The sequence below is a fragment of the Trichosurus vulpecula genome, chromosome 4 (assembly GCF_011100635.1).
Source record: "Trichosurus vulpecula isolate mTriVul1 chromosome 4, mTriVul1.pri, whole genome shotgun sequence".
NCBI classification, from domain to species: domain Eukaryota; kingdom Metazoa; phylum Chordata; class Mammalia; order Diprotodontia; family Phalangeridae; genus Trichosurus; species Trichosurus vulpecula.
In genome coordinates this window covers 302,886,923-302,908,371 of record NC_050576.1, presented here as the reverse complement: position 1 = coordinate 302,908,371, position 21,449 = coordinate 302,886,923, and the positions used below count along the sequence as shown (strand labels likewise).

Genomic DNA, 21,449 nt, shown 5'->3' with positions numbered 1-21,449 from the left:
GGGGATTTTTTGTGATCTGGAATACAAAGACAGAAATAAAACATACATCCCTGTATTCTCTCTGCTGAAATCTCTCCTACTCAATCCCACCCCCACAGTTTATACCAAAGGACCTAAAAACTTTGTATATGTCTTTTGGGAGTATTTGGCAACTCAATTCAATCAATAAGGTATTTCTGTGGTATTCTAGGAAGAAGAATCCCTTTCAAATATATTTCTGATTCACAACATGACTAATATGGTAATGTGTTTTGCGTGATTGAACATGTATAACATATCAAATTCCTTACTGTTTCAGGGGAGAGAGGGAAGGGGAAAGAAAATTTGGAACTCAAAAAAAATTTAAATGAATGTTTAAAATTGTCTTTACATGTAACAGGAGGGAAAATAAAATATTATTTAAATTTTTTAATTAAAATTTTTTTTAAAGATTTCTCTATGCTAAGGTAGAGAAAAGTAAGCAGAACCAGGAGAATATGTTACACAACAAACACAGTAATGAACCTTGAATCCTGTGAATTGGAATTGTGAATGTGAATTGGAATTAACCAACAATGTGCTGTTAAGTGTTCAACAACCCACTTTCTGGGGGACACATTTTTCAGTTTAATCTGCATTATTAATTTTTCCACCATCACTTTCTTAAGTGTAGACATTCACAAGACAATAAATCAAGCCTTAGTTTGCCAATTTCTGAGGTGTAAATGCTCACACTGAAAACATAACAACCAAGTTTTTGTAAATCCCTGCTGTCAGCCTAAGTGATGCCAACATCAGGGACAATGGTGGAATATTGAGAGTTCCTGGGCTGTGAATTCCCTGATTCTGAGAACTTAGACCCAGTTTTAGAAAAGCAATGGTAGGCAGTGGCGTAAGATGGCAGAGCATGTCTATAGCTTCTTTTGACCTCCTTCAGTCCTTTTGGTAAACTTGTGAATTGGCTGCTATATTTGGAAGAACTCCTTCTATTGGAATTAGAGCTTCAAATGGTGTGGTACATTGCTGATGATAGAGAAGCAGAAATCCACATAGAATATGATCAAGGGGAAGTACACAAGATGGATCCAATGACCAAACACATAGGCAGGATATGTAAAGGAATGGGCCCAGACTGCAGAGTGCTGGTTCAGAGAGTTCAGAAACCAACTGAACAACACTGTCTGGCATTGCATAAACCTATTCCCCACTATGGAGCAGAGCTTAGCTTCCATCATTCAGGAGTACAAATAGTCAGTTGGTGTACCTCCCATTTAGAGCACCATTGTTCATCTGTAGATGGAATGGGGGACAATCTTATTTATTTCAGTCTGATCCATCTGGAGCTTACTTTGTTTGGAAAGCTACAGTAATGGAGAAGAATTATATAAAGAGGAAAGTTTTAAAAGGCAAATGACAGAAAGTAAAATAAAAGTTGGTATATGAAATGAATCAAGCTTTAGGAGGTTTACAGCAACCTAACAAAGTTAAGTATTATTTGGCTTGCATATTCAGATAGATGAACAATTAAATTTCAGATGATTTACTCATTTAAAATGTTTTAAAATATTTTGGTTTTTCTGAGTTTTGCATATTTAATTCTACATAGTTTAATGGACTGAAGGTTTTTTAATGACAAATAACAAACTCTTATATCCAAAAACAAAAAAACCCCTGTGACAGAAGCATATATTCTTTCTTCCTCAAGATTTTAATTTTAAATTTTATTATTTTGCACTTTACCAATAACCACAAAAATGAACATTTCCATATACAGAGAACAGAAGAAGAGGATTAAATATGAAACCATGAATCTTTATTAGTACAGTTTATTTTTTAAAATGTATAATAAATTCAACATAATTCCAAAACTGTTCTGTTTATGTCTCCCATTGAATCTCTCCTCCCACCAATTCTTCCCTATCCTCCCAAATTCCTCCCTTATAAATTATAGATATAGACAAGCAGAAGAAGCACACTTATTGGCTATGGTAAAAATGTATGCCTGGATCATCACCTGTAGCCCATCATCTCTCTATGGCAGGCACACTTTATTATTGGTCTTCTGAAGTTCTGATTGCTTATTTCATTGCTTAGAGTTCTTGTCTTTCACAGGTGTTGCGGTCACTGTATAAATTGTTCTCCTGTTTCTGTTTGTTTCACTCTTCATCATTCCATACAAGTCTTCCCTGTTTCTCTGAATCCATCCCTTTCATGATTTCTTAAGGCACGATAATATTCATACATGCATATACCACTCCCTAATTGATGAGCACCCCTTAGTTTTCCATTTGTAACCATAAAAAAGAGCTGTTATGAATATTTTTGAATATGTGAGTCCTTTTCCTCTTTACTTTCTTGCCCTTTGGTTGAGGGGGTGGGAATTATGTACCTAGGAGTGGCATTGCTGTGAGAAGCATAGAGTCTTAAGCACATAGTTTCAGGTGAAGAAAACCATATGGCTAAGTAAAGGGAGTTCTAGAACCCTAACTTTCTAAAGGGGCAGCTAGGTGGTGAAGTGGATAGAGTGCCAGCCCTCAAGTCAGGAGGACCTGAGTTCAAATTTGACCTCAGATACTTACTAGCTGTGTGACCCTGAGCAAATCACTTAACCCCATTTGCCTCAGTTTCCTCATCTGTACAATGAGCTGGAGAAGGAAATGGTAAACTACTCCAGTATCTTTGCCAAGATAATCCCAAATGGAGTCACAAAGAGTCAGAAACAAATAAATCGACTAAACAACAAGAAGCATTCTAAAGAGAGAAGGCAAGTTGTCCTTGAAGGGAAGACCATGCAAAGGATCCCCCAAAATGGAAAACAAGAGACCTGGACTTGGTCTTTCATGATTACCATGATTTAATCAGATGGTACAGGTCCAAAGATAAGAGCATTTGTCTGTTTAGCAATCTCAAGTGTATTTCCTTTTTGAAGGGAGTCCAAGCCCTTAGGGTAGTACCTTAAGCCTGGATGCCTGTATAAGAATAACAAGTGAAAAGGGGACTCATTAGAACATCTGAAGGTTGCCCGACTAGCAACTCCAAGTATATTTCCTTTCCAAAAGGAATCCAAACCACAAGACGGTATTCTGAGTATGAGGGACTGAATAGGGCCCTGTTGGAATGGTGAGACTCCCCAGGGGGAAAGGGTGGAATTTCGCTCTAACAAATGAAATGTTTTCATTATGGTCAATGAACTTGCACTCTCTATACTTTTCTTTGACTGTTTGATTGTAAATATTTGAGTTGTTGTAGAATGTAACTTGTGAAAAGCCTCCATTCTTTTCTCATTTCTTCATCATGGATGCTCTTGTTGCATGTGTAGATTATCCTCATGAAAATTCTCTACAGTTGGGAAAAATTAGGCATGTGGCTCAGTAATTATCAGTATTCTCTAGGTCACCTTTCTGGGAATAAAGCTTTATTGCTTTATCGCGGGGTTAATAACAATGAAGCCTTAATTTATATGGCACCTTACAAAGTGCTTTCTCATACACAATTTCATTTGATCCTCAAAAGAGTCCCATGAGATGAGTGGAACAAGTATTATTGCCCTACTTTAGAGAGGAGGAAACTAAGGCTTAGAAAGGTAATTTGCTCAAGGAAAGGGGCAGGGCCATACTTTTTTGCTCTTTCCATGACTCCATCTTGCCTCTGACTCAAGTCATTTCTGACAGTAGGACATGTGAGTCCATGGCTATTGATGGCCACCTACTTAACTCCTACCCACCACCAACTCCTTATTTCTTCCCCCTTTCCCTTACTCCCTTACCTACATATGCCATTGGCATTTATGGGCAGGTTTTAACCATTGTCATGGCATTTGGGGTCAGAGAGGGCTCTTAAAAGTACTCTATTGCCTTGATGGGTTGGAAGCCTGGCAAACCAGGCAAACCTGGCAAACTTGGAAAAGAAATGAGGGTCAGGGCCATCACGGGTTGCAATGCAAGCTCTGGAGCCCCCTGGTGACCATCATCATGCATTACATTCTCCTACCTATTTAAACGGATCTCAAAAGATCCTGGCACAGGATGGAATAAGCCAAGTGTTTGTCCATAAGAATTATTTGGAGAATTGCTAATTAACTCATTTTGTAAGATCTCAGTCTCGTTCAATAACAATAGCATACATTTCTAATTACTCTTTTAACGTTTACGGTAAATCCTTCTTTCTAGTTATAGTCTAGACACACAATTATGTAGCTTTGTACATAGCAGCTTTTGAGTGGGTTTTTAAAAACCTGCCTCCAAACATTTTTACCAGTCTGCATAACATTTGTCAACCCCTCCCCGTTTGCCATTGCCTTAGTGATGCTAAAGCTAGTGACAATAAGCTTTAGTATTCTAATGAATCATATTTTGCTAGTTATATTTTTAATTTTCGAAAACTGTTTCATGAGTCACTATATGCTTTATAGCTCAGTATGATTCCCTTCTATCTTGTGGGCCCTTGCATGACTACAACAGTTCAACCAGTAAGCTTCTCTTAGAGTCCTTGGGAGCCCATGAAAGGTAGGTAGTCCCCCAAGGTTTACTTTATGGTGTTCATCTGAGATTTTTAGGTAGGTTATAAAATCTGTAAAATTTTAATTAGGGGTTTTAAATGCCACTGATTCATCCCTTTTAATGTTTCCATGCTGAGGAGTTTCCAAAAGTCACCTGGCATAAGGTCCCATGTGGTCCTTCTCGTGTTAATTATTTCCTCCTGCCATTCATTTCTTCATCCATCTTTCTTGGAAAGAGAACTGGATTGAACACTGTAGCACTTACCTTCAAATCCAGGCTTTGTTTCTTACTCCCTGGGTGGCCTTAGGCAAGTCATGGCCCCTCTGGATCTCAGTTTTTGGCTCTGTAAAAGGAGAGGACTAGACCACATGACTTCTCAGGGCCTGTCCAATTCTAAATACATGAACCCACAAGTCTCTAATGGAGGAAGAAAATGGTGGCTAGCTTTGAGAGATTACAGAACGATACAGATATAATTATTTTTTTAAAAGCTATCTCTGAGAAGATTAATCCTAATTTTCTCAACTGAGTTTATAGTGTATGGGGAAAAAAAGAGAACTGGTACCTAGCACATTGTGGGATATAATTAGCATTCAATAAATGTTCACTGAATGAATTAAACTAAAACCCATGGCCCTGTGGGTGTGTCTTTGCATGTGTTACATACATATGCATGTATGTATATTAATGCTGTATGTTAGCACTTTCTTCATCAGGCAGAACTAACAAAGGAATTCCCAGAGCTCTTTGTTCTGCTCATGATTTTATCCCAGACCAACAAACGAACTAATAACAGAATCAAAATCTTCTTAATGTACCAGCTTCTCCATTTCCATTCCCCAGGGCATAGTTTGGGTTGGTTGCAAAGACGTGTTCGAAAGCACGAATACTCTTCTATCCACTGAGCCCCAAGCACTGATGAACAGAGATAGATATAGAGGTATTGGCTCACTCTGTCTAGAAGCACTGCCCGCCTTTTTATTGTAAGTTTTCGCCTTGATGGTTCTTTATTAACACTTTGCCTTTATGTTGCTAGGCAACGACCCAAGACTGGGCTCCTAGCTACCAGGCTATCAAAGTGTCTCCACTGTTTCTCTGGTTTTGAAGGAAACTTTACTATGCTCCAAAGATGCTTCTCATTGTTCTTTTCCCTTGACCTTTCTATCTTTCCCAGAAACCCCCATACTGTGGGTAAATTGAAGTTTTAATACCTCTCAAAGTCACTATAGCACAGCAGGGATGCCACCTCCAGACAGTATCTCCCATCTGTAAGAGCACAAGGAGATGCAGGTGTCAGGGTGACTAAAATGTTTGTCCTGCAAACCAGAACGTCTTTGAAGAATTCGTTCTCTTGCATTCTTTTATTCTTTTTACCCTTTCTCTCTTTTCCCCATCCCCCTCCTTTCTTTCCTCACCCTTTTGCCTGCCTTTCACCCTCTCTTCCTGTCTACCTTCTACCTCTGTCCCTCCCTTTCCCTTTTCTTCCTATCCCCCTACCTATTCTGTTCCCCATCTCCCCTTTCCCTCTCCCTTCCTTTCTGTCTTCCCTCTCCTTGCTCTCCCTTTCTCTTTCCTCTCCTCCTCCCTCTTTCCTCTCTGCTTCCTTTCCCTCTCCCTCTCTATTTCCCTTTGTCCTTCTCTTTCTCTTTCCATTCCTTTTCCCTTCCCCATTCCTTCTTTCTTCCTCACTTCTTTCTCTCCCCAATCCTCCCTCTTTTCCTTGTATATTTCCCTGTCCCTATTCCTCCTCCCTCTTCCCCATTCCCTTTCTTTCTCCATTTCCTCTTCCCTTTACCCTTTCTTCCCCTCTCTCCATTTTCCATCTCCTCTCCACTTAAAATAAGCAACAGTTTGGCTTAATTTGGCCCGAATAGCTCCAAGGACAAGCCAGGAATTCCAAAATTCATAAACACTTGTATATGGTCATGATCATGATGATGGGTATTTTTGAGCTATTAGAGTTGGGTAAATTGGAGCTAAATATTAGGAAAGAACAGCGGGTGAAAATAAAGGCATAAAAATAAGAGTGTACTCCCTATATTTGCATGAGACTGGAAAGCATTAACATGGAGCAAGCTGTGTGGTCCCGCCGGGACACACGCACAACAAATGCTTTGTAGGAGATTCAGCAGCTGGCTCCTAAGTCTCCTAAGCTATAAGAGGCTGTAGTCGCTCTGTAATATGGACTTTTGCCTTTAGGACATGCAGTTGCACAATAGGGGAGGTGAAACGGGCCACCCTGGCTGCTGTGGTCTTTGAGTATTAGCTCTGTTGCTTCCTATGAGTCTTCTCACAGCTCAAATCAAAAACTGTATGGGCACACCTTTACCCCAGAAGCCCTAGTTGTTGGAAATTAGATTAGAATGGATAAGAAGCACTCTCATTGCCTTTTGTAAAATAATAGTTTATTTTTCCCCAATTCCACGTAAAAGCAATTTGTAACTTTCAGTTCTTAAAATGTTGAGTTTCAGATTCCTTTCCTCCCACCCCTGACCCATCATTGAGAAGACAAGCAATTTGATATAGGTTATATGTGTGCAACCATCCAAAAACATATTTCCATATTAGTCATGTTGTGAAAGAAAACACAGACCAAAAAAACCAAATCCCACAAAAAAAGTGAAAAATGGTATGCTTCAATCTGCATGAGACTCCATCAGTTATCTCTCTGGAAGTGGGATAGCATTTTTCATCGTGAGTCCTTTGGGATTGTCTTGGATAACTGTATTGCTGAGAAGAGCTAAGTCATTCACTGTTGGTCATTGTACAATATTGCTGTTACTGGGTACAATGTTCTTCTGGTTCTGTTCATTTCACTTTGCATTAATTTATGGAAGTCTTTCCAGGTTTTCTGAGAGCAACCTGCTCATCATTTCTTATAGCACAATAGTATCTCATTACAATCATATACCACAACTTGTTCAGCCGCTCCCTAATTGATGGACATCCCCTCGATTCCAATTCTTAGCCACCACACCAAAAAGAGCTACTATAAATATTTTTGTGCAAACAGGAATTTTCCCTTTTTTCTTTTAATCTCTTTGGGTTACAGACCTAATAGTGGCATTGCTGGTTCAAAAGGCGAGCACAAATTTATAGCCCTTTGGGCATAGGTTCAAATTGCTCTCTAGAATGTTGGATTAATTCACAACTCCACCAACAGTGCATTAGTGTCCCATTTTCCCCACATTCCCTCCAACACTTATCATTTTCCTTTTCTGTCATATTAGCCAATCTAATGGGTGTGAGGTGGTACCTCAGAGTTTAAACTCACATTTCTCTAGTCAATAGTGATTTAGAGCATTTTTCATATGACTATAGATAGTTTTCATTTCTTTGAAAACTGTCTGTTCATATCCTTTGACCATTTATCAATTGAGGAATGACTTGTATTCTTATAAATTTGACTCAGTTCTCTGTATATTTGAGAGACAAGGCCTGTATCAGAGTCACTAGCTACAAAAATTGTTTCTCAACTTTCTGCTTTCCTTCTTTGGTTGCATTGGTTTGTTTAGCACTCTCACTTCCTGTAAAGCATATCTAATAACAGATTTTGGGTTTGGGATTGGGATAGCCCTAAAGCACTGTCCTTGTTTTCTTCCTAAGCCTTTTATGACAAACTTGGGGAACCCTGGAAGAAAACCAAAGTGAGGAAGGACCTTAAGAAATCCTTTCCTCACATGTCTAGTAAGGGACTTATTAGTGGTTAGTTCCCCAATGTGAACATTGAACTAGGAAATAATCCCTTTGTTGATGTCATAATTGGACTAAGGGTGGTAGAGGAGAAATCCCTAGAATGAGGGAATTAGGCAAGCTGATTGTACTCTGTCTCCAGGTTCTATTTGGTTTATAATGTGTCATAACTGAAGCCAGCCACGACAAGCTACATGTAGTCTCTAACTAGAGTCAGATATTGCTTCGGGAAGTCAGTTTGTCCTGGTTTGCTTCAATTAATTAAATTATTGTATTAATTATTCATTTTTAATTAATATTGTTTCATTAATTGTTCAGGTAAAACAAAAGAATTAAGATTACATTGTTGAGTATGACACTCATCTCCTTCCCCATCATTTATTTTTTAGCCAGATCTAAATCTTACAGAATCTAACAATTACTCGTTAAATAAATATTTAGTAAATGCTTATCATATGCCAGGTTGTTGTTTGTCCTTCATTTTTCAAAGAGGACCAATGATATCACGATGTTGGGGTAAACAGTGGATGATGGGTGATATCTTGACTTTAACGTGAATTAGATTTAAATAAGGCAGAGTTGCACAAAGTTGTCAGCTTCTCTCTTTTGAGTCATTGAAGTCTAGCGGCAGGACAAAAGTCAGGACAACTGGTGATGTCCCAGGATGCAGTGGATGACCTTGGCATCTTCAATGTCTGACCAAGCTCTAAGCACTCCACAATGCTTACTTTAGCCTCGTGGCCCCTGAAACAAATTGTTCTCATCCACCCATTCTGGCAGGGAAAATCTTCACGAGCTTGGGTTAGACATACCCCTAACTCACTGACAAGTCTGAGGCCTGTTGGTTGTCCTCAACCTAGTTTAGCCCACCTGCTGAGACAGTTTACTGGGGTGTGACCACTGTGCAAGCTACAGCTTCTTGGAGCTGGGTGAAAGACAGACACCAAAGGTGGATGAGCATCCTTGAAAAGGGCTCAGCAAGCCCTCACACCAGAGGTGCTAGCACTTCCTAAATGCCCCATACAGCCCATACCTGACAGGCAAAGACTAAAAAAAAGCAAGGAGTTTATATTCTAACAGAGGAGATGGCACATCCATGTACAAAGGGATATATTTAAAACACATACCAAGTAAATACCAGCTAAACTTTCCAGGAAGGCACCAACAGGTTGGGAGGACCAGGAAGAACTTCCTGCGGAAGGAGTCACTTGAGCTGACTCTTGAAGGAAACCAGAGATTCCAAATGGCAGAGGGGAGGCTGGACCACAGACTACAGGGAGATAACAAGGCTGGAAAGATGGGGTGGGGCCAGCTTGTGAAGAGCTTTAAATTCTAAACAGAAGACTCTATGGTTGATCTTAGAGTTAGTAAGGAATGACTTAAGTTTAACGAGGAGAGGGGAGATACAGTCAGACCTATGATTTAGGAAAATTACTTCGAGAGTGAGTGGGAGATGAACTGGAATGGGGAGAGACTTGTGGCAGGGACAATAAATTGGAGGATACCGTAATAATCAAGGGAAGAAGAGAGGAATGCATGGAACAGGGGACAGGGGCGATCTCTTAGGAAAGAGAAGAGTAAGGTTGCAAAAGATGTTGTGAAGTTACAAGAGATGTTGCTGAGATAAAAATAAGATTGGATATGTAGAGTGAGAGTAAGGAGTCAAGGGTGACACACTGAGGTTATGACCTTAGGTAACTAGAAGGCTGGTAGTGTCTGCAACAGAAATAGGGGAGCTGAGAAGTGCGATGAGTTTTAGAGAAAAGATAATGAGTTTGGTTTTGGACATAGTGAGTTTGACACAGCTATGGGACATCCAGTTTGAAATGCCTAATGGACAGATACTGAAAAGAAAAGTCTAACAGCATCAGCATGAACTGCTTCCTGGTTCACACCTTTTGGGTGACCTTAAACAAGCCAGGTAACTTCTCTGGGCCTCAATGATCTCATCTGCAAAATGAGAGGGTTTGGATTTTGGATTAAGTAATTCCTTCCAGCCCTACAAGCCTACAGTCCTAATTATTGAACATATGCTTATGCTGGGAACTTTTCAAAGGTCAGCCACTCCACCCCCTTGGCTCACAGCAGGAATTTTGTAAGTCATCCCCAGTAAATGGAAATGAACTCTACTTCCAAACTTCCATAGCTTTCTAAATCAAGCTGTTACCTGCAAAGGCCCTCTAGGTTGCCTGTAGGCTGGTTGAAATGGAAAACCATGCAAAAATACAGTGAATTTTAAAAACTAGTTTCCCAACACTACATTCTTAAGGCTAAAAAATAGTGTTCCTACCAGGAGAATACTGCACACAGTAACAGCATTGTGCGATCACCAGCTTTGACAGACTTAGCTCCTCTCAGTAATGCAATGATTTAAGACAATTCCCAAGGACTCATGATGGAACATGCTGTTCACATCCAGAGAGAGAAGTATGGAGTCTGAATACAGATTGAAGCATACTATTTTCTCTCTTTTTTTTCTTTCTTGTAGTTGTTTTTCCTTGGTTCTAATTCTTCTTTTACAACATGACTAATGTGGAAATATGTCTAATATGATTGTACATGTATGACCTATATCAGATTGCAGGTTGTCTTGGGGAAGGGGAAGAACAGGGAGGGGAAGAGAATTTGGACCTCAAAATCTTATGAAAGTGAATGTTGATGGGGCAGCTAGGTGGTGCAGTGAATAGAGCACCAGCCCTGGAGTCAGGAGGACCTGAGTTCAAATCCAGCCTCAGACACTTGATACTTACTAGCTATGTGACCTTGGGCAAGTTACTTAACCCCAGTTGCCCTGCCCAGTCCTCCCTCCAAAAAAAACAACCCAAAAAAGTGAATGTTGAAAACTAAAAATAAGTAAATTAATTTAAAAAAAATTTTAAATAGTGTTCCTAAATTTTTTTCTGCAGTACTTGATTTTTGCCCAGGCAAATATGGAAGTTTTGTATTTGTTTCTTCTTGCAAGAGGAATAAGTAAAGGTCTTGGACTAGATAATCTCTTCAAGGTCTTCAACCCTGCTTCTCTAATGGTGGCATTTCAGACATTATGTCAGCCAATGAGAGAGGTTTCGGAGCATGGGACAAGTCTTCCGGGTATCCTCCACGCAGGTTATCTATTCTGCCTTCACATTCCATGGATCCAAGAGTAGTTATCAGGATGACCTTAAGCTTTCTTATCTCCAAAATACATAAAGTCATAGATTTAGAACTGGAAGGGACCTGTGAGATATCTAGTCCAGTCTTCTTATATATAGATGAGGAACCAAGGACCACAAAGGAAAGGAACTTATCCAGGGTCAGCTGCTGGTACTAACCAAGCTCTACCAACATTTGTCTGCTTCTGAGATCAGATGAGAACAAAAATTTTCACAAATGTTTGGCCACGCCCCCTTTTACCCTTTCCTTAGAGGCACTTCTTTTGAACCCCTTAAAGGCTTTTGTTCCTCCCGGAGAGCTTTCCACAAGGCTTGGTTTAGGGCATCTCCAACTGACTCAGAATTCTGCTTAAGTTCTGTGTACTATTGAGTGTGGTTGGAATATTACCTTGCAAGTATCCCTTACAGATCACTTTAGATTTGGGGATGGGGATGTAATTAAAAGTTGGCTCTTCAGAAACTTGTTGCTTACCCAAGCAGCAGAAATGCAAGTGTGTCAGCAGCCAAGAATTTGTGGGACTTAAAAGTGACAATTTAATGGCAGCACTATTGGTTTCAGGCTCCTGCAGGGCACTCAGGAGCCCGTGCTATATTCAGATTAAAGTATAGGCTGCTATTAAATAAGCAAAAGACAAAATAATGGGGGGGGGGAGTTTGAACCTTTCTCCTTATTATACTAACCTCCTGCCATAACTTGTTTTTCTTTATGGAAGGGTAGCTAATTTCTGCTTTTTTAAGAAGTTATTTATATATAAGGAAATGTTTTAAAGAAAATTGAGACAGGAAAAGAAAAGATTAATGTTGCAATACGCTGCAGGAACATGTCAGTGTGTAATAATGCTGAGATGGGGCGGGTGATAGCATTTGGGCTTTATGCCTAACAATGTACCATGTCATTATGCAATAATACACACCCCACTGTGTCTTATTCCCTTCCACAACAATACACAGCCTGCTGTGTTGGAGTGCTGAAGTCAATGAGGAATTGGAATGCAAACATTGGATACCTAGTGATGGAGAAGGGAAGCAGAAGGGAAGCCGGCAACCTCTTGGAAGCAGGGAACCCATTAGGTATCAAAGGACTTAGGGCTAGAGGGAGCCTTAGATCATCTGTCCAATCCCCCTTATGTTTAAAAGTGAGGAAACAAGCCCATAGAGGCTAGATAAGTCATCTAAGGTCACACTGGCAACAAGCAGCAGAGTCAAGATTTGAACTTGGGTCCTTTGATTGCAAATCCAAATCCCATTTTCCTATACCATGCTGCCTCCAGGTATGTGGTGAATTATGGATAAGCCCTTAATTGTTATTCATTATTGCCATTTTTTCTGGAATCCAGTCTCTCAGATTCAGGTAATTTTTTTTTTCTCAAGTGAACATTTTTATATTTTATTTTTTCCAGTTACATGTAATAACAATTTTTAACATTTATTTAAAAATTTTTCGAATTCCAAATTCTCTCCCTCCCCCTCCTTGAGAAGGCAAGCCATCAGATTCAGATTTCTTCATCTGCAGCCCGTGAGCTTGGCTTTTAAAAAATGTTTTGATAATTTTATTTCAATGTAATTGCTTCACTTTATAGTTAGACAACATTGACACAACACATATAATTAATAAATATGATACAATACATACATATGTTATTTATATATTATGTATAATAATTATGCCTCTATAAACATTATTCAGAGGATTCCACAGGCTTCACTAGACTTCCAAAGAGATCCATGGCATAAATAAGGTAAAGAATTCCTAATTTAATCTATGGGGATAACTGGGAAGTTGAATTTTCAATGGGTGACTCATTTTCCAAAATCTTTTCCCGTAATCCAGGAAGCTCAGGGGAGCGTTCTCCTCAGACTGCTCACTTTTACCTATATACCATTAATCTGAGGGTGCCATATTGTTACTCAACCATGTAAGTGCGGATTTATTCAAATTCTCTGGAGTCATTTATTAGCCTTCCAGATATTTTCACATGTAAATTGACACCTTTAGCACAAAGTGGCCACTCAGCTAAATCTAAACGGCAATGGCTCCCTCCTTTTCTCCAGGCTTCAACAGGCACGTCCGAACCAGACTCACTCAGTACATGTGGTAGCTCAAAGCTAGACCAGCAGCATCATGCCTTCTTTTTCTTTCTACCCTGCTGTTCAGAGCAATCTCCCTCTTCTTCCACCACCCCGTTCCCACCCCCTACAAATGCTCCCATGCTGAGGTTGTTGGGTTTTGTTGGGGAAGGTGTGATGGGCATTTAGAGGAAGGAAACAAACAATTATATAGCATCTGTTAATCACCAGGAACTGTGCTAAACAGTTCACAAATATCATTTCATTTGATCTTGATAACAACACTGGGAATAGATGCTATTTTATAGACGTCCATTTTATAGATGAGGCATAGATGAAACTGAGGCAAACAAAACTTAAGTGATTTCATCGAAGTCCTACAGCTAGTGTCTGGGGTTGAATTTGAACCCTGGTCTTCTAAGCTCCAGGTCCAGTATTCTATCCCCATGCAACACCTAACTGCCTTTAAAGAGACATGTGCTTTCTGCGGGGTTACCCAACCTTTACATTCTGCTCCAATCAGAGAAAGCAGCATCCTCAGGCTGGCCAAGAGATCCAAGAACTCTCTGAAATGGAGTGAGCAGAAGAAGAAACAGGAGTTAAAACAGGCAGAAGAACAAAGAGAGGGGAAAGGCCACAATTGGATTCTAAACCTTTTGTAAAAATCAAACAAATGCGTGGAGGTAGAACAGGCTCCCAACTATTATCTAATTATGTGACCCATGCAGTCTAGCTCCTTGCCTTTGGGAAGGGCTGAATCACAGCCTGTCTGTAGAATTATGAGGTCATCAAGCCTAAACATTTCATTTTACAGATTAAGAAACTGAGGCCCAGAGGGACACTTTGCATTCACATCATCTCAATTTCCCCCTCTATGCTTCCCCCTGCTCCCTCCCAGAGAACCATCCCTTATAATAAATAATTTTTTCTTTAGAATAAGAGAAAAACAATCAAAGAGACAATCAGTATATTGGAAAAACTTGACAATACATGCAATGTTCCACACCCATGGACCCTTCCACCTCTGTAGAAGGAGCAAAGGAAAGTGTGTCCTCAAATCTGACTCTCTGACTAATCATCTGATTGGGGAAAGGAAAAATACAAATGTCCTGGATTCCAGAAAAACTAATTCAGAAACCAGAAACACTGCTTTTGGATTGGACAGTTTTGCACACAAAAAGCTCAGCCCTATGGGTGTCTCTCTCCATCCTCCTCACTGTTTTAATTTTGGACCAACTACCCTTAAGGACCCATATTGTCTCTTCCCAACCATGGTGGAGGCTCTCAATGCCCTGCCCCTGCCGATTCTAGACCTGTGGTCAGATGATCCCTCAGTTTAAACCAGCAGGATGGTGACTATCCAGGCCTCCAGGATTGCTCTTAGCTGTTCTTGGCTAAATTACCGCTGTATTTCCACCTCAAGAACCTGAAAGAGCTAACCCTCTCTTTCCCAAATGTGTTGAAAAAAAGTTTTCTTTTGCCCTTTTGAGTAGATCTAGAATTGGATAAGTTCCAAAGAAATGAGAGTAGGAAATCTATAAATCACAAATCGTTTTCAGAAACTTGCTGGATTTACAAAGTGAGACCATGTTAATATGTTCAAGCAACAAGGATGGGAGTAGCAGAACAAAAAAATGATGCTTTTTCCCCATCTAATTTTCCTCTCCAGGTCAAAGTTTCTCCAATGACCTAATTTCTTTTCTATAATACTTGTACAGCATTCCCTTGAGATTCCATGAAATGTCTCTACCTGCTGCAGAATATTAAGAATCATTTTGATTATTATAAAAATGAAGGACATATGAAGGAAGATGCTATCTGTATCCAGAGAAAGAACATAGAATGGTTTTTTACACACACACACACACACACACACACACACATATCTGTGTTTAATGGTAGGCATCTTGAGGGTGAAGGGGAAGGAAAAAAAAGGAAAAAAGCTTCATGATACCTTTATTTTATATTTAAAAGGAACAGCATGTTGTACATAATAGATTTCAATTTCATGTACAATCCTCTTTTTTTCTATTCTACTATGTTATGGAAATGCTTGTTTTATCTCTTAAGTTCAGAATAAAATAAAAATGTTTTTTTAAAAGATCTAGTTGGTTAAGACACGTGGATTGAAGAAGTAGAAGATATGGATATGTTATATACATATGTGTATGTGTGTATATATACACATATACACACACACACACATATATATGTATGTATAGAAGATGTATGGGATATACAGCTTGAAGAAATTGTGTAATATGTTAGGGAATACCAAGGCAATACCAGAACACTGGACTCAATGTCCTAGTATAGGTTGGAGGGCTGAAGCACCGAGCTGCCTACCTACTAAGTCTTAGGCATTCACTCATTTCCAAATCAAAGTATTATAAGAGCCTTCTGCAATCCTTTTCTCCCTTGGGATTAGGGATAAGCATTACTACTAGCAAAACCCTTTAACATTTAAACTCCATTAGAGAGTGTCTTGTAATTAATGATCATGGAGAGACATAGGGATGTAAGTAGGATTTGGCATTTTCCAAGGATGACCTAGATAAAAGAACTGACATAAGAAAGGATATCATCAAGGAAATACAGGATCAAAAAAAGGAAGTGGGATGGTCACGGGACAAAAATCAAGAACGATCTGGCTGAAAGTATGAGTACTACTCTGCTACCCATGAGATGGGAAAAAAACCTAGGCTGGAGCAGGGTTCTCATATCATGGACCCCTTTGGCAATAGGTCTGGTGAAGCCTATGGGCCTCTTCTCAGAATAAGTTTTTAAATTTTAAAATTTTATTTTGCTAAATATTACCCAAATGCAAATAAAAAATAGCATTCACTTTTTAAAATTTTGAATTCTAAATTCTCTCCCTCTTGCCCCTCCCTTACCCCTTGAGAAAACAAGCAACATAGAATAAGGTTTTTACATGTATAAAATATATAGGATTACAAAGGAAGACAATTCTTTTCCCATGAATGTTCATAGACTCTCTGAAATCTAGCCATGAATCTCTTGAGGTCAACGAACCTAGGTTAATAATCTGTGACCCAGAGGAAAGTCTCTAGAGTATATTGGGTGGATCCTCTTGCAGAGGGTCTACAAGAATCCCCCCAAAAATATTTTTATTGGTCCTCTTTGAGAACAAAGGACTAACAGTGATGAGAGAATATGGATAAAAATTCCACAGGACGGGTTGGCTGTTGGTTGTTCTCCTTCCTTTTCAAAGAGGACCAAAATGACATCACTATGTTAGAGTCAGGTTAGGGTGTGTCTGATTGTGGGGCTGATTAGACAGATATAATAAGCCCAGAAAGCTCTACCACAGGTTGGGCACAAATAGTTTAGGTGAACATTTGGGGTGGATTCCTTAAATTTGTTCCTGTCACATTTCTTTTGAGCTACTGCAATTCTGCTTTGCTCATAGAGCACAGCTCTTTCTTTGATGAGTGTACACCATCATCTCCCACGTCACGCAATCAATTCCAAAGTTCTTCAGAGAGAGTGGATCATGTCTTTTGATTCCCTAATTTCCCAAAGGTCTGAGATCCCTCAGTTACCCTCAACCTGATTTAGCCCATCTGCCAGAGCAGTTTACTGGGGTGTGACCACTATGCATGCTACAGCATCTTGGAGCCGCAGGTGAGAGTTGGGTGGATCAGATAGACACAAAAGGTGGAAAGCAGCCGTTACACAAGAGGTACTAATCTTCCCTGAACACACCCTACACCCCATTTTACAGGATAAGGAGGCACAAGTGAGCTGCAATCTGACTGATGGAGGAAATGCCCACATTGATGAAATGACAGATGCACTGAAATATAAAGTAATGGTTTTTAACATGTTTGTAGCTGAGGTTCAAGGATAGCAATGGCACAAGTTCACAGAGTGCTAATTTCAGGGTTTTTATGTGCTTTCCTCTCAACAACCCTCTGAGGTGGGTAACAGGAATACCCATTTAACAGAAAACACCAAGATAGAAAGTGCAAGATCATTGGTAATTATCAGTCAGGACTTGAATCCAGGTCTTCTGACCCTTGAATCCAACGCTCTTTCCAATATGCTAAACTAATGGAAACACTACTCCTCCAACTTAAACCTGCCCATGTTATTTACCTCTGTCAACTCCATACAAACAGCATCTCCCTAGGCTTTAATAGCTAAGACTTTGAAACAATAGAGGCACAACAGGAGGAAAGAAAGAAAAAAAAATGAGAAAGCAGAATATCCACAAATAAATCTTTCCTCTCCTACTCCCACCAAAAGCAAGTTTCCTGGACCCCTAATAGACTGCAGTTATGTCAGGGTGCCGACTTGCAACCTGAAGCCCTGCTCCTTGCGAATACAGTGTCTTTCATTATGTTGGTGATGGCATCCACACAAAATTGGTCGACTCTGAGTGTTCAAGGTATCTCTTGAGAGTCATCTAGCACCCATCTTTTGGGGAATGGCTGAACAAAATGTGGTACATGAATGTGATGGAATAAGAAATGGCATATAATGAATACAGAGAAGTATGGAAAGACGTGAATGGATGCCAAGAATGCTTTACACACAAAAACCACAACAAAAATAGAAAGAACAACCACCATAAAATAATTGAAAATGAAGGATGCAAAATATGCATTGCAACAAAAACATTGCCAACATTGCAACAACAACAACAAAATGTTACAGACTTGGTCCCTAAGAAGAGATTTGAGAAAATACCTCCCTCTACTCCTTTGGCAGAGGTCGAAGGGTCCATGGGTGCGGAACATTGTACATATTGTCAAATTTTTCCAATGCACTGGGTATCTTTGTTGATTATGCCTCTCTTCCATTTCTTCTTAAGAAAAAAAAATTTGTTATAAAGGATAGTTCTTTGGAAGGGGGCAGGGGAAAATTGAGATGATGTGAAAGTAAAAGATATCAACAAAAATTAATTTTTTAAAAAAAGTGATCTAATAAAGCAGATACTTTAACCTATGATTTGTAATCATGGGGCAAGTTTGGTAGGATTTCCCAAGCTCTTCTGTCTTTCCCATTTAAGGCCATCATTTTTCAGACTACATATTTGTATCCTAACATTTCTCAAACTGTCTCCCGTAGAACCTTGGAATTCTGCATAATCTGAATAGGAATTCCATGAGAAATTTTCAGATAGCAAATTTTTTACTTCTAAAAATAATCAATATAAAATTATGCATCTATCCAAAAAATTTGCGTGGCAAATTTTTGATGATGAAAATGGTTTTAATAAGCTCTATTTCCCTCTAAAAACTTCCCTGACCTCTCTTAATATCTCAGGAACATTCCATACTCTCAAATTAACATTTATGGGTTCTGTTAACAGAGTTCTAGCCCATAAGGGTTCTTTGGCTAAATTAGTTTGGGAAGTAATGCTTTACCTCTCTCCCATGTCCAATCCCCACCTTCCTCCAGGCAAGAGCTAGAGAACGCAAAAATCTCCATATAGTGTAATGGGAATAATGATATCTGGACAAAGTACTTTAATGTTAGCAAAGCACTTTATAAATGTATTATCTCATTGGATCTTCACAATTCTATGACATAGGTATTATCATTGTTCTCATTTTGCAGAAGAAACTGAGGCCGAAAGGCTGTTATCTACCTAGGGTTACCCAGCAAGTGTCTGAGGCAGAATTAGAACTCAGATATCCCTTTGTTTTGTTTTGTTTTTTTTAATTTTATGTCTTTGATTTTTACATTGCCTAGACTTGCCATGTATCTCCTTCTCCCCTCTACTGGGGGAATCTTTCTTTATTAACAAAGAGCCCTTCTGGCTCAGAGGCCTGTTTCTCCTGATCACTACTTTATGTTGCCTCTTGTAAAAGAAGTGGTCGTTCTCTAGTCCTTTTCTCTTTTTTTAAGAAAAAAAAGTGAGGTACCAAAGATTATAACACTTTTAGAATTAGCATTTTGTATGTTCTCATTTGATCCTCACAAAAACCCTGATGCACTTATAATCATCCCCTTTCCCAATGAAGAGACAGAGGCTGAGAGTGGTTGAGTACTTTGCCCATAGTCAGAGAAGTGTGAGGCAGGATTTGATTAGCCCGGGAAAAACTTAGGGGGATTGTTATAATATTCAGAATTTTTAGAAACCCTAGCTGTTCCAATTTAAATACCAGGAATCCTACCCATAAAGTGTTACCATGTAGCATCACATCAGCTAATTTGCTTTTTTTTTTTTAATCAGACCTGGGATTTCTTTCATCAGTACAGGAAGATCCTGGTGAAGGATCTTCTCATCATGACTTTAGAATTGCCTGGAGGCCCAGTATGTGTTAGAAGTTGGACTTGAGCCCAAGTGTTTTTGGTTCTGAGACCAGCCCTGGCTGGGATTCCTACCGTGTTCTATTAATGTTGTATGGCTAAGTATGATTGAATTCAACCAACATTCATTAAGCAACTACTGTGTAGGAGCAAGGCACTGCCAACTGGCAGTGAGAGGGTGCAGAAATAAAAATGAAAGAGACCCTGCTCTCCACAAACTTATTCTAATGATGGAGGGAAAGGGGTGATAGTGTGGATGTCACCATTGTAGGACAAATGGAGACAGAGCCAAAACCTGGGGTGAGGGTGATCAAGAAAGCTTCCAGGTGGATCTGAGTTGAGCCTTGAAGACAAGATTTTTGAGAGAAAGTGAATGGGGATAGCTTGGACACATGTACAGAGCCAGAAAGATAGGCATTGCTAGTAGTTACTTGGCATGCTTGAAGGAAAATAGGAGTGGAAAGGTAAGGTGGCATCATACTGTGCAGGGTCTTAAATACACTTTGTCCTGGAGAGATTGGGAATTCATCATTTTTTCTTTTTAAAGTAGGGGAACTTAGGAAGATTCTGAAAGTTGGATGGAGATAAAGGGACTATTTGCAAACAGGAAGTCTAATTCCAATGTTCTTAAAATAGCTCATATAGATGATTCAGCCAGGGTCTTTTCCTGGAGGCATTGATGATTGTTAAATTTTTGTCAAAAAAATGACATACATTTTATAAAAGCCAGCATGTGAAGAAAATTTACAAGCAACTGGACGGCATATGTGTCAATTCATTTGGTTAGTTTTGCAGAACTTCTCCCCCTCTTCCCCCTTTTTTACTGTTAAAAGAGATGGTGGGGAAGGCTTATTTTGGGAAATGGAGGCATTAAAAATACCAATTTTTAAAGGGCAAGAATAAGTTTTAAATGAGTCAAGGTTATCAGCAATAAGAAAACACACAATAAGCACTTTATTAAAAATCTCATTTCATTAAATATTCTACTTTCAGTGCTCTGTCTCATGCATTTTTAACCATTAAGTAATATTGGAGTAATCTCTGTATGAAGTTCAGTACACCAGGAAGGGATCGGAACTGCACTTCTGACTTCATCACCTCTCAGTTCTACTTTCAAGTACCCACAGTGAATGGACAATCAAGGACAACCTAACCTGGCCAAACAGCCTCTACTTGGACTGACAGAAACAAGCCTGCTCCAGACACCCAAGTAGAACCTGGACACTTTGACTGTGGGCAAGTCACTTAATACCTATGCCAGCTTCCTTATCTATAAAAGGATTATTATATCTACAAGGTTATGTTAAAGGTTAAAGAAGGTAAATTTCTCAAAGGCAGCATGAATGTCAGCTATTTTTCACCTACTAGATACAAACATTTCCTTCTTTGCACCCCCAGCCTCATACACCTACAGGATCAAGGGATTTTGTTTTCGGATGGGACCTTACGGTGCCCATAAGCACTTCATGTTCTTTGTGTTAGACCTAGCTTGCTAGATTTTTCCTAGAGATAAAACGTTCTTGACATTCCAAGACTAACTTTAGTTATTACTGTACAATTGACAAAACTGAGGTACAGATTCAAGAAACTTGTCCAAAATCTGATGGATGAAAGCCTGGAACACAATGGCTCCCCGCCCAGGGTAGTGCTCTTTACAACCCACCCTGCTACTTCCACTTGTAAGACACAACATCCCTTTTACCTGGAAAATCCTCATGTTTAAGGTGATTTTATATGCTGATATTTTGCTAGAATATTCACAAAATTGTCCATTAAT

General features: G+C 39.3%; 1 pseudogene; it reads left to right on the top strand.

The window, feature by feature from the left end:
• Nucleotides 1–876: 876 nt before the first annotated feature.
• Nucleotides 877–1,495, top strand: LOC118847146 (annotated as a pseudogene).
• Nucleotides 1,496–21,449: the final 19,954 nt, after the last annotated feature.